This window comes from Falco rusticolus, chromosome 2 (genome assembly GCF_015220075.1).
Source record: "Falco rusticolus isolate bFalRus1 chromosome 2, bFalRus1.pri, whole genome shotgun sequence".
Taxonomy (NCBI): Eukaryota; Metazoa; Chordata; class Aves; order Falconiformes; family Falconidae; genus Falco; species Falco rusticolus.
Genome location: NC_051188.1, coordinates 99416694 through 99428761, shown reverse-complemented (window position 1 = coordinate 99428761; position 12068 = coordinate 99416694). Strand labels below are relative to the sequence as shown.

The following is a 12068-nucleotide window of genomic DNA, read 5'->3' as shown; positions in this document are numbered from 1 at the left end:
AGCAATGTAAAACTCCAGGTCTAAATCCCCTTTCTCCATGGAACATTTTTCTTTAAGTTACAGTAAAAACAAGCAAGCAAATGGAGTGTACACACAGGAATTTGGAGGTACTTTTATTAATGTGCATGCACACTCAAGAGTAAATTGATTTACTTGAAGCAGTACTATTTTTAGAGAGAACAATAAGCCTTTTACATAGGAATTCATAATAGCTAGCACCTTAAAAATTCAGGAAGTGTGTCATGTGCTGTTCAATGATAAATGGACAGAGAGACATATTCTGAAGTGAGCAGTCTCAGTGGCTCATGTACACTTTGGTTTCTTAGGGCCAGATGGAGAGAAATGGTAATGTAATGACCTTCTCCCTACAAATTCAAACACCTGAAATCCAGAAGGCAATGTTGCTAATGTACTGCTGGCCATATAATTGCTGAACAGGTGTCTTCTAGGCAAAGAATGCAACAGGAACAAGCTTCCAGGGCAGCTGCATTATGGACATTTCAGTCTGCTCACTATTAGGTTACAGAAAATGCTAAGTTTATATATATATATATATATGTGTATGTATGTATCTTTTAGTTTTTAGTTTTGTAATGGGAAGTAGTCCAGGGAGGGAAGAATTAATGTGGAAAGAAAGAAATCAAGAAGTCAAAATACAGATCATTATCTGCCCAATCCAAAATACAATGGAATAAAAGCCAGCTATTAAAATAATACAAAGCAGATGGTGAGCTCCCACTCTGCTTTTAACAAAACCACAGATTATGTTTATTTTGAATGTGATCCTTTGTTCTACTGTTTTTTTGAAAATTTCACTGCCAGCCTACATTTCTTCCCCTGTGTTATTTTCTACAGACATTTCATTCTGATTTTTGTTGTTTTGGTTGTCATCAGTTTTTATGTGGAAACTACTTTGGAAACTTGGAATGATGTTACCTTTAAGATAAATTTCTTACACTACTGCATACTTATAGGGATGTTTTTTAACTGTATAAAGATATTTTAGTTCAGCACAGTATAATGCCTTCATATGTACATATGTAGGAATGTGCTTGACCAACAATGTGCACTGCTGAAAGAGCAAGAACTGATGAAATCAAAGCAGTACCACTTAGGAATACTTACAAATACTGGGGACTTCCCAAACTTTTAATAACAAAAAAAAAAGTTTCATTACATTTCCTCTTACCACAAGGCACTCAACTTCTGAAAGACAGATTTATGACAGTGAATTTCAATCTCTTTAGACTTGCTGACTCCTTGACAGTTACCCTTTATAGTTGTAAAACTCCTACATAACAAATGGAAACTTCCCGAAAGTGAAGTCTTTTGCACATTCCACAGATTGCTCAGAAGTTGCTGGACTACATATTTACTTACAGTGCAGAAAGTGTGCCACACATCATCTGTGACTCAGAATGAGCAAAGCTCCTTAGCAGCACACAGTCTCAGAAGTAATTTGTGCACAGGACGGCTATGCCATGATAAAAATTGCCATGCTAGCAGACCTTCAAACCATTCTCAGTCACGTGGCCTTTTACATGTCTTCTAGGGCACAGGGAGGACATTGAACACATAGCTACCACAGGCTTATTTCTCCCAGGAGGGCAATTTTGAATCCTTATCAGGTATGACTTCAGGGTTTGTTATGAGACTGTAGCAAACCTCCGAATTTCTCTCCAGAGTTCAGGAAACTGGAGTTCTGTGACTTATTACTTTAATACTCAACTGCTATTGTATCACTGTCCCCTTTGTACTTCCATTGCTATTATTTTATTTACATTAATTAATAATTACTGCTATTATTCTTATGTACCTATACAGAACCTCATTTGGCTCTTAAAAAAGTAAAACGTATTGCATATTCTCCAAAAATCTAAGAGGGGATTCTATTTGTGAACCTATCAAAATTATTCTACCTAACGCCAAAAAACAATAATAAAAATGCTGTTAGAAGCTTAGGAACAGGTAGCGATAGACATTGTCCTGTTATGTGTCTTAAGTAATGCAGAATGGACTTATCAAAGAATATGCTGTTAAAACAGTAATAGAAACAGTATAACTCCTGTGTGTGATTTATATATATGGTCCAAATGTTTTCTTCACATGGAATTTATCTCTCCCTTTTGAAATCAAAGTCTGTAGGTCCTTACAAGCAATTGTTCTTATGTTGCCATGTTAAGCATTTCTTTCAGAGTTCTTTGTGAACCAAGACAAAAATTTTCCGATGGAAAACCTAAGATCAAATTTTGGAAGCTATATATGCAGCATACTATCATTCGAAGAATACGTTTTGAGCTGAGTTTTTCTTCAAAAGTTTTCCCATTTTGTTGAAATCAAATCTGTTCAGTTTTCCAAACACTGTACCCTACACTTCATAAGACCTCCTAAAAACACCAAAAAAATCTTAATTCCAGGTTTCTGTGTTCTCAAGGACCCACAGAAAGAGAACCCTAATAATGGTAAGAAATGTGACCTGGTAAGATGAACAGTAGTAGCTCCAGAGGCACAGGTATAAAATTAATTATGTACAAATTAAGCAGAGGATATAAGTCCCAAATTTTTATTATCTTAATCAGAATTATTTGGAAATTGTACTGTTACATACACACTGATGGAAAATGAGAGCTTCCCCCAAGTATTCTTTTTGTGGGAATATACTAATTTGAGCATAATTTTAATTGGCAAAAGGATCTCACTTCCAGCAATTTTTCAGTAAAAGCAGTAGTCTAGTACTTAATAAATTCCAGTCAAATCCAGAATCAAACACCTGCCACAGTCAGGAGTGATACTTGAACTTAGCTTTCCTGCTTGTAGTGAGACCTAGTTCTTTTTTGAGGAAGTGATGAACTTTCAGTTCTTTGCATTGGAACTGCTCTACTTTATGTAAATTGTCTCTGGGAGAAGGGGAGCAAAAGGTGTCTCTACAGGCCAAAGCTTCTGACACAAATCTGACAGTGGTCTCACTTTTGAAGTCCCTCATTGCAATCAGAAGAATTTGTCTATGTCATCCTATCTGAATAACATCACCAGTGTGCTACTAGTTATGGCCAGCAAGGTATTTTCTTGTTCTCTTTAGTAACAAAAGAGCACAACTATTTCAAATGTTCTAGAAGAGCTTGAAATTATTTATACTATAAATCTGTTTGATGGCAAGGGAAAATAATTTCCCATATTCACCTTTTGTCAGTATCATCTTTTTCTTGTTTAAATATTTACAGTTAACTGAACAAACAATCTACAACTAGCTGATGTTTTGACCAGCTATTTGATACGGGTACTTGTATGCATACAATGTTATATTTCATAATATTTTTTCATCACTGCTGTAATTTTTTTGATGTAATTTTTATTTCTGTTTCAAACATACGTAGTTACACAGGTAAGTGAAAGTGTCCCCTGTCTTAAAAACCTTGTTATCCTCTGTATCTTCATAAACATTATTTTTTCCACTGAGATTTTAAACAAGTTCAGCATGCCATTTGTACTTTTAACAGATAGAATGAGCAGGAGGAATTTCTCAGGTGAATTTTATTGCAAATTGAAATGCTATTACTTTGTATTCCTTTTTGTTTGTTTGTTTGTTTGTTGTTGGTTTGTTTTGGTTTTTTTTTTATTCTTTTGTTTTACTTTACATTTCCTTTAACTTTATCTTCATGGAAATAAGCCAAAAAAAAAAAAATCCAGTCGTTACCATGTTATCCAAAGAATACTGCTTTTTTTTTTTTAATCTGAAATATAGAGACTAGTATAGAAAATTGTTTTGTTCACTCCCACCAGTTTTCAACTCTGTGATTACGATTCTAGTCCATTCTTGAGATTTGTGCTTAAGGAGAACCTAAACAAGTCGGTAAGAGGAATACACTGCAACCTCTGCCTTAATGTTCTTCAAACTTCCCCAACAAAGCATATTTTAATTATAGATATATGATCTGAAATATTATTTTTTCATTTCAATGTTTTGGGGTTTTTTTTGCTTCTATATACAAGCTCTATTTGCATCTCTTGACACCAGTTAGTAGTCAGCAAATTGAGGATTCCCATCTGCCTGAAACAGGACTAAACTGAGATTATCATCTTAGTTCCGAGATCATCTAAGTAAGTGCTACTAATGTCACTTTCTAGGGCTGCTATTCAGTTTCTCTGCATATGGCACAGTGCTTAATAAACCTGTTCTACTGCTCCTTAGGGTAAGTATATAAAATCCACCTGTTCCTTAGGGTAGTTATATAAAATCCACTACCGAAGTTCAACATACTGATAATCTATTCTATTATATTTGAGAGTTTTACTTACCCGCAGGAATTTCTAACCATGGAGGACTGAAATATAGTGTAACTGAGTGCTCCCATCTATTTTTGTCAGGACTCTTGTCCAAGAACTGAGTTCATTGCAAGGGAGGGGATTGTGCTGTCCCTCTGGCTTAAGCAGTTTTCTTGAGGTAGCTAAGTAAGCAGCTTGCAGAAAGGCAAAGAAACAGTAGAAAGAGACAAGATACGGGGATCATATAAACTGTCAGCAACTGAGTATATAAAGGAGTCAGGAGATAAGATATCAAGCAGTATATCTTGGGAGTTGAAAGCTAGTAATCTAGGAAATTGGAGACCACAGAAATTGGTTTTCCAATGGGACATGAGGTGGAGAAAAAATGTGATAGCATTTGAAAAAATCAATTAAAATATTTTATCAAAATATTTTCAAGTTTAAAAATGTAAACATTCATTTTAAAAATTGTTATTTAACATAAAATCCCTTACAATATGATTTTTTGCCTTTGGAACTCATAGAGTCCCCATGGAATTACAAATATTATTGGCTTAGGAAGAAGTCAGTCATTATTTATTATAATAATGTTTTCCTAGTGGATAATTCCATAGTAAGAGATGAAGCTCCCACTAAGAAAAAGGCAAACAGAAATCTGTGTTTTATAAAAAAAAAACAAACAACCAACCAATCTTAGAAACTAAGTTTGAAACAGAAGACAATATTTCTGTATGAATTCTGCTAACTTCCAAGGAAAAGGAAATTTATTCAGGTTCTAATGAACTGTGAAAAATGGCAATCCACATGAAAACTATGCCATTTCTTAGGAAAAAAAGAAAAAAGGGAAAAAAAATAATAATAAGAAAAGGAATTATGTCCTCCACCCCCAGATAACAACAGAACAAAACTGGGGGGAGGGGAAGTAATCTTTTCAAGTCTAATGAAGGTTTGGAAGAGTTAGTCTTTAAAACATGGCTTATGGAGTTAATTCAAGCAAAGCCATAGCTGTGAATGATGTGCATCAATTAGAAATCAAAGAGCTGTGAATGAGGGGCAGCTCATCAATTACTGAAACGGAAGTCTCAGAAATGTAAATAAAGACAACTAAAAATTAAAGAACCCAAAATAAATCCTCATGATTTAATGAAGACTGACAGGGTTCATCTGCACATGGTTAGCACAAAGCTTTTGAGACTGGAAATGTTCAAGATGGATTTGTGTTTGTTTTCTTTTTCAACACAGTACAATTTCAGGGAAATACATGCAATGCACACTGAAATCTATGTCATTTTGCTGAATAATGCATTGTCAATTGCTTCTGAAATTAATGACAGTACTTTGCAACTGATAGAATTATAGTTGCATATATAAATATGTTTTATTTCAAAACATATATTTATAGAAACAGTAACTTTTTCTCAGAGTCAATGCTTCTTCACTTACATCAATACATTTGTTTCTCAACTCCAGCTTTTTCCAGTCAGAAGTACTTGAACATCCAATGTATATTTCCACTCAACATATATCCATTCAAGCTAACACAATACAGCAACATCTACTATTCTGCTATGAATAAATATAACATACTTCTGTGGGATTGAATGCATATTACTGAAAACATATCTGAAGCTATCACACTTTACATTAAATCAGCATGGCATAACTGCAACCAAGACTTGTCTATTTTTCAGCTTCTGATGAATGCAGAATCCTCTACATATTGAATAGGCAGTGTTTTGCTGGACAAAACTCAGATCTAGTTGAATATATATTCAGGTATTTTTCAAGTGGAACTAAATGTTTTCAGTAGTAATGGGAAAACCAGTTCTCATAACCTAAGCAATTTTGTTTTCCTATAGTCTCTAATTCTTAGGACTGACAGGTGAAGGGCAAAAGATTTCAGAGACCAACTCCTCTAAATCTCATTACAACCTCTTTCTCTTCCTTACTGGCTGACAGGCTCAGTGGTTGTTTTGGGTGCAGATCCAGAAAGTATGACTAGAGATCCCTATTATCTCCATTCACACTATGGATCACCAGAGGGAATCTTTATCCAGTAGAAACTCAGTATTTTTATTTTTTTTAACATTCTCAAAAGAGCTCCTTCAAAGTAAACATGAGGTTGTGAGGTGGTGAGATACCTTGCTGTAGCTGCCCTCATGCATAAGCATGTCTGTTGAGACTCTTTCTTGATTCCTTCACTGATGATCATCATTCTGTGTACCATCAAAGCATTTTCTGTTATTCAGATTTAAAGATGAGAAAAATTTCAGCACTTTTTCAGGTGAAGGTGCTGAGTCACTTATCAGTCATTTTTTTCATACAACTTTCATGTTTGAAGTAGTATTTGACAACGTTATGTATTTTGCCCTTCCCTCTCCCCTGCAGAATACAAAAAGTTGATAAACAAAGAAGTATAACAAGATTGCTTGTCTACCAACTCTGTTTCCAATTAACAAATAATTAGGACTATTTTGAGTATATGTACTATAATTAAAAAGAGGAAATTTTCTAAGTATATTGTTTATCAAAAATATTTTCATGCTACTTGAAATATTTTTATCTGACAACAGTAAACATGTAAAACAAGTATAGTGACAGTTACCAATGGATAAATGGATTTCATGTTAGGTTTGACTCACTATAAACAAATTATTTTTTCTTCCTTAAGCCTTGATCCCACCAAAAGTGACTGACTGAGGGGACTGTTAATAATTCTATGTAATAAGCCAAAAAAAGATTTCAATCATAGGGTTCTTCAAAATGGTTATGTAATAACAGGTTAAAGTATCGATTATATATACATGGAATGAGCTCTATCTCTGCAGCGTTTCTACAGCGGACAGTAATATCCAGGAAAAAAAACAATTACATTTTCAGATAAGGATTTATATTTTCATTATACTGTTTGACCTTAGGCTGAACATATTTATTGAATACAACTTCTTATAACTACCATACCAAATGTAACCTTAATGGTGCGCCACAGTTTTGCAATGCAAATTATAATCTGTTTATGATTCCTGATTGTGCAAATTAAGCCTAATTAAGTCTTTTCTATTCAGGGAAACATTATGCATTGTAAGAGGATTTTTTTATTGGAAAAGCAAGGTCACTATAAACAATTAAAAAGAATTTGTTGCTGAACAGTCTGAAAATGTAATTTCAAATGCTGTTTATCAGATTCAATTTAGGGGTTCCCTACTGGTTAATTTTTGAAGAACATTTATGAGAACTGCAAGCTTTGCACTGTCCTGGAATCTACTTCTTCATTAAATTAAGATAAAATATAGAAGTACACATACCTTAATAAACTATTGCACACAGACTTTCATCCCATAATTTGAAAGTTTTTTGCCAAAACAATCTTTTCTGCATTTACCCCAAATATACTTATTTCTCCATAACAAAAGTGCACTGCGTGGTAAGGATTGGCAAAAAGGAAGTTAAAGGTACTGTCCCATAGCAAAGAGATTTATCACTCTGACTTTGGGCAGACCTTCTGAAGAACATCATCTAATGTGAAAATATTTTCCCAGATCACATTTTAGTAATAATTTTATTTATTTTTTATAATATTTATTTTCTCAGTATCTTATATACATTATTTGGACTTAAGACAAAGCTTGTCTGTTACCCAGATACGGTAACACTACTAACAGAGTAAAACACCCAGTGAAGAAATGGAAGCAAGGAATATCTTTTATTAAACTTCCCTGAATGGGCTCCAACATAACTTGGGCTGTGGAGAACTGCTACGATACAGATACCAAAATATTAACAGTAATGTTTACATTAAACATCACTGTTCTTTTTAAGTTTTTACTTTTTTAAAAAAAGTGTTTGCAAGATATATAACATCATAGCCCTATGCATTCATGCCTGTATATGAAGATTTCAGCAACCGATTTTTGATGAGGATTATAACAACATTGTGGCTTCACTGCTTCTGAATCATACAATTTATCTGAACTCAGAAATCTAACGGTTACAAAGACCTTAAATAGTCTGTAATGATATTTTCTCGCCACTCAGCCTATCCTCCATCCACTGCAAATGCTGCAGTTGTGTCAGAAAACTTCTCACCACTAAGGAAAGGCTGGTGAATATTTTGTTCTAAACTGTCCTCCATACAATCCCATACAGGTAAGACCTTGAAAAAGACTTTCCCTCTCCCTTTCTCCCTTCTTTCTGCCTTCCTGTCCTACAATCTTTCTCTCTTTCTCCCTCTACCCCCCTCACTCCTTGCCCCTCCGCCCTTGCTTCACTCTCTGCCTTTTCCATGTGGTACCATCAGAAAGAAGATTATGTTGATCAGACAGTAACTTATGTTTCCAAAACACAAAATATGTGATATTAAGCAGCTGAGTGTGAGTGTGTGTGCACACATGTGCATGTCCACACTGGATTTATATCAACATTAATTAGTAGAGAGCTTGGTATCATGCATGGAAAAGGGTCCTTAATTCTACTGATAATGCATAAGAAAAAAATTGAAATGCAATTACTTTTTCCAACACTACATTTGCTTTTCAGTGCTAAATATAAAATTTCTCATGTAGATAGCAGTGACTTGTATTTGTTACAGTGCTAAAGAGAAAGAGCATTGGTAAGAAGTTGTAAGTGTATACCCCAGCACTACCATAGAATTCTGTGCCTTGAAAAATTCTAACATTCCTACATTTTTCTGATTCATCTGTGGATTCCTACCAGAAATGCTTGCTCCTGCTGGGCTGCCTGTACTACAGAGATGCTATTATACGAGATGATATTTTAACAACTTTTTTATCCAAAGACTGGGTAATGTATTGAGAGTGAAGGAAAAAAATGTACAATATAAAAAAGTAAACAGTTTCAATGCTGTTGAGGTGGAACTTCAACTTCTATGTCAGCAATGATTTAGCCCTTTTAATTTCTTCTCATGTGATATGTCATTTTGTACACAATTTTCTCTACTACTTATATAAGCTTTTTTACAAGAAATTGTTTACCTTCAAGCTTGCAACCACACTGTATAAATAAGTATACAAAACAGTAGAGGAAGGATCCCCATAAAAGATTCTATAGGTCAGACAGAGAAGGCTTAGACGTCAGTTTTAGCTATCACAGAATCACAAAACCACAGAATGATTTGATACAGAAGGGACTTTTGAGGATCATCTTCCAGCCCTCTGCCATGAGCAGGAACATTTTTCACTAGACCAAGTTACTCAAAGTCCTGTTCAACCTGACCTTGAACACTTCCAGGGATGGAGCATCCACAGCTTCTCTGGGAAACCTGTGCCAATGTCTCACCATACTCTTCATAAAAACTGTCTTCTTGATGTCCAATCTAAACCTATTACCTTTCAGTTTAAAACCATTCTCCCTTGCCTTGTCAGTACAGGTGTCTCTCTGTCTTTCTTATACACCCACCCATGCCCCACCCCCTTTAAATATTGAAAGGCTGCAACAAGGTCTTCCTGGAACCTTCTCTTCTCCAGGCTGAACAATCCCAACTCTCTCAGCCTTCCTTCAGGGAAGAGGTTTTGCAAGCCTCTGAACTGTGAAGTAAAGCAATCTGAAATTTCCAAATATAAATGATCAAGATTGTAATAAGGCTGATGTGAAGCTAGAGGCATCTTTATGATAAGCAGGAGGTATTTGATAAGATACTAGATCAACCAGCCTGAGAGCTGCTGAAACATATTTTGCATGCATCTCTTCACCACAAGAATGCTTCAGTTTCTCTAAGGAGGTACACAGCTGGTATAAAACACTGTGGCTGTGCTATTTTTTTTCCCCATACTGTGAATTATGTCACTATCAGTTCAGCTTAGTTAGGTTATTTTCTTCCAATCACTGTCAAAAACATGCACTTTATTTAAAGAATTATCTTTCAGGTGACTTTTTTGTTTTTAATTAATATTGAAAGACAGTATCATTTGTCTGAAATACAAAGTTTAAAACAGAAAAGCATTTAGTGCTCATAACTCTGAAATTTCATGACCCATATCACAGAAATATTTGTATCATCTGATAAAAGGCTAAGGCTTGAAAATTCTGCTACCAGATGTGCATACATTTTTTATATATACATTTGCCATATAGGTAGTGATAGCCTGGAGTTAAACTGTAATCTCTGCCAGCTGACTGAACTTCACAAGGCTGAAAATTGAAAAATGAAAACTTCTCTTCTGTGACAACAACAAAAAAAAGCAATTATAATTTCTGCCCACACCATATTTTACATAAATCTCATTATGGCATCTGGACAGCTATTACTCTGGTTATTCAACAACCTTGATGAGCTCTCTTTTTAAAGAGGATCTAGCAGCTATTTTTAGTATAGCACAAAAACACATTTTCAGTACGCAATTTTAATGTGTTGCTGTAATTCCTTTCAAACTTTTAGTACAAATCACTAAAAACATGTGCGCCGTGGGTCTCATCCAAAACCAATTTTAGTTAATGGAAAGAATCTTTCTGACTCTAATGGGCTTGGATCCATCCTTTTGTCATTTGGGTAAGTTGCTAAATTCACCCCTTTTCCAAGAGTTTTGGAAAAAGAAAGTGTTTTCAAGACTGGGTCTGCATTTTATGTTGTTTTGTTTTGGTTTACTTCAAGGATGAATAAAAAAGTATCTTTCTGGGGAAATCTAGTGAGTTTATTTTCAGTTTCATTAGTATTTGTAAAGGTGATGAAGACATTCAATGAGTTTGTGCAGGTTTTTGTTTATACACATATGCACAGAGTAGTACATACAAAACCTCAAGTGCACACATACATATGCTTTGCCTAAATATTATATGAATAAAAACAATCTGTGTTCTGTTTGCCTCTAATGAATGAAAAGTTTTTACATTTATTTTTATAAATATAATTATTTTATAAGTATAATAAGTTTATAAATATATTAAATTTATTTGTATAATATAAAAGAATGCTTAATCTTAATCACATTAGATATCCAGGCTATCAATCTACAGTTAAGATAAAATTGTTTTATAATTATGATCCTATATCTATTACCGTGAACATAATTAACTCAGATCTCATGTACAGAGGAACAGGATACTAAACATTAAAAAATAAAAAAACATAATTCACTGTGGTTCCTGGATAAGAACACCTATTTGAAACTTGGCAGAAACTCATTTGTTTTGCAAGCTTTATCTCAAAATGAGAAAGAAAACAGCACAGTCCCTCCGAGGTAGTTAAAAAGGTGTTTTGACAGTGCAGCATATGCAGCCAAACCCTGCCAATGGCTGTCAAGTCAACATATGCCCAGTGTTTCCTTGGTACAAACTGTTCCTGGCAACTGTAGGGGATGTTATTGCTATCAGAACCATTTCATATTTATGACCTTCCTTATTTTAAAGTGCAAGTAGAACTGGTGAGTGATATTGAAGAATAAATATCAAGATTGTGTTTGCAAGAATCTAGAATTGGTCTCTTCATTTCAATTACTCCTATGAGAAGCATGCACAGTAATGGACTGGTTAGCCCTATTTCAGGGGCTCTTCCACATTAGGCTACTGCCAAGGTTACCACTCCAGACAATGTGCTAGAAAATGAGAAGGGAATAAGGTCTGTCTCTCAGAGAACAGCATAATTAAAGAATGAAAAATTTAACTAGGAGGTAAAAATGTCTGGTCACTGCAAGGGTAGAGCAGCATCTTCTACCTAATGGAAAGGTCTAGATGATACTAGGATAGATTGAAAGGGTGTTAGCTGTCAATATCCCTCCTGCATTCACTGACTTCTGTCGAGAAAAAGTAAGCATTACAGCTGACTTTCAGCATCTACATGGGTTCAGCACCGA

The 12068-nt window shown here is 34.6% G+C and overlaps 1 long non-coding RNA gene across 4 annotated transcripts in view; it reads left to right on the top strand.

Moving 5' to 3' along the window:
* LOC119143593 overlaps positions 1–12068 on the top strand; it is a 63662-nt gene that overhangs the window by 34953 nt on the left and 16641 nt on the right. For 3 of the 4 annotated variants that reach the window (XR_005102751.1, XR_005102750.1, XR_005102748.1), the window contains exons 2-4: positions 4126–4190; positions 8299–8409; positions 10658–10768. This is a non-coding gene — a long non-coding RNA (uncharacterized LOC119143593). Of the gene's footprint in view, positions 1–1550; positions 1629–4125; positions 4191–8298; positions 8410–10657; positions 10769–12068 lie in introns of those variants that run through there. The other variant, XR_005102749.1, reaches the window with a different exon arrangement.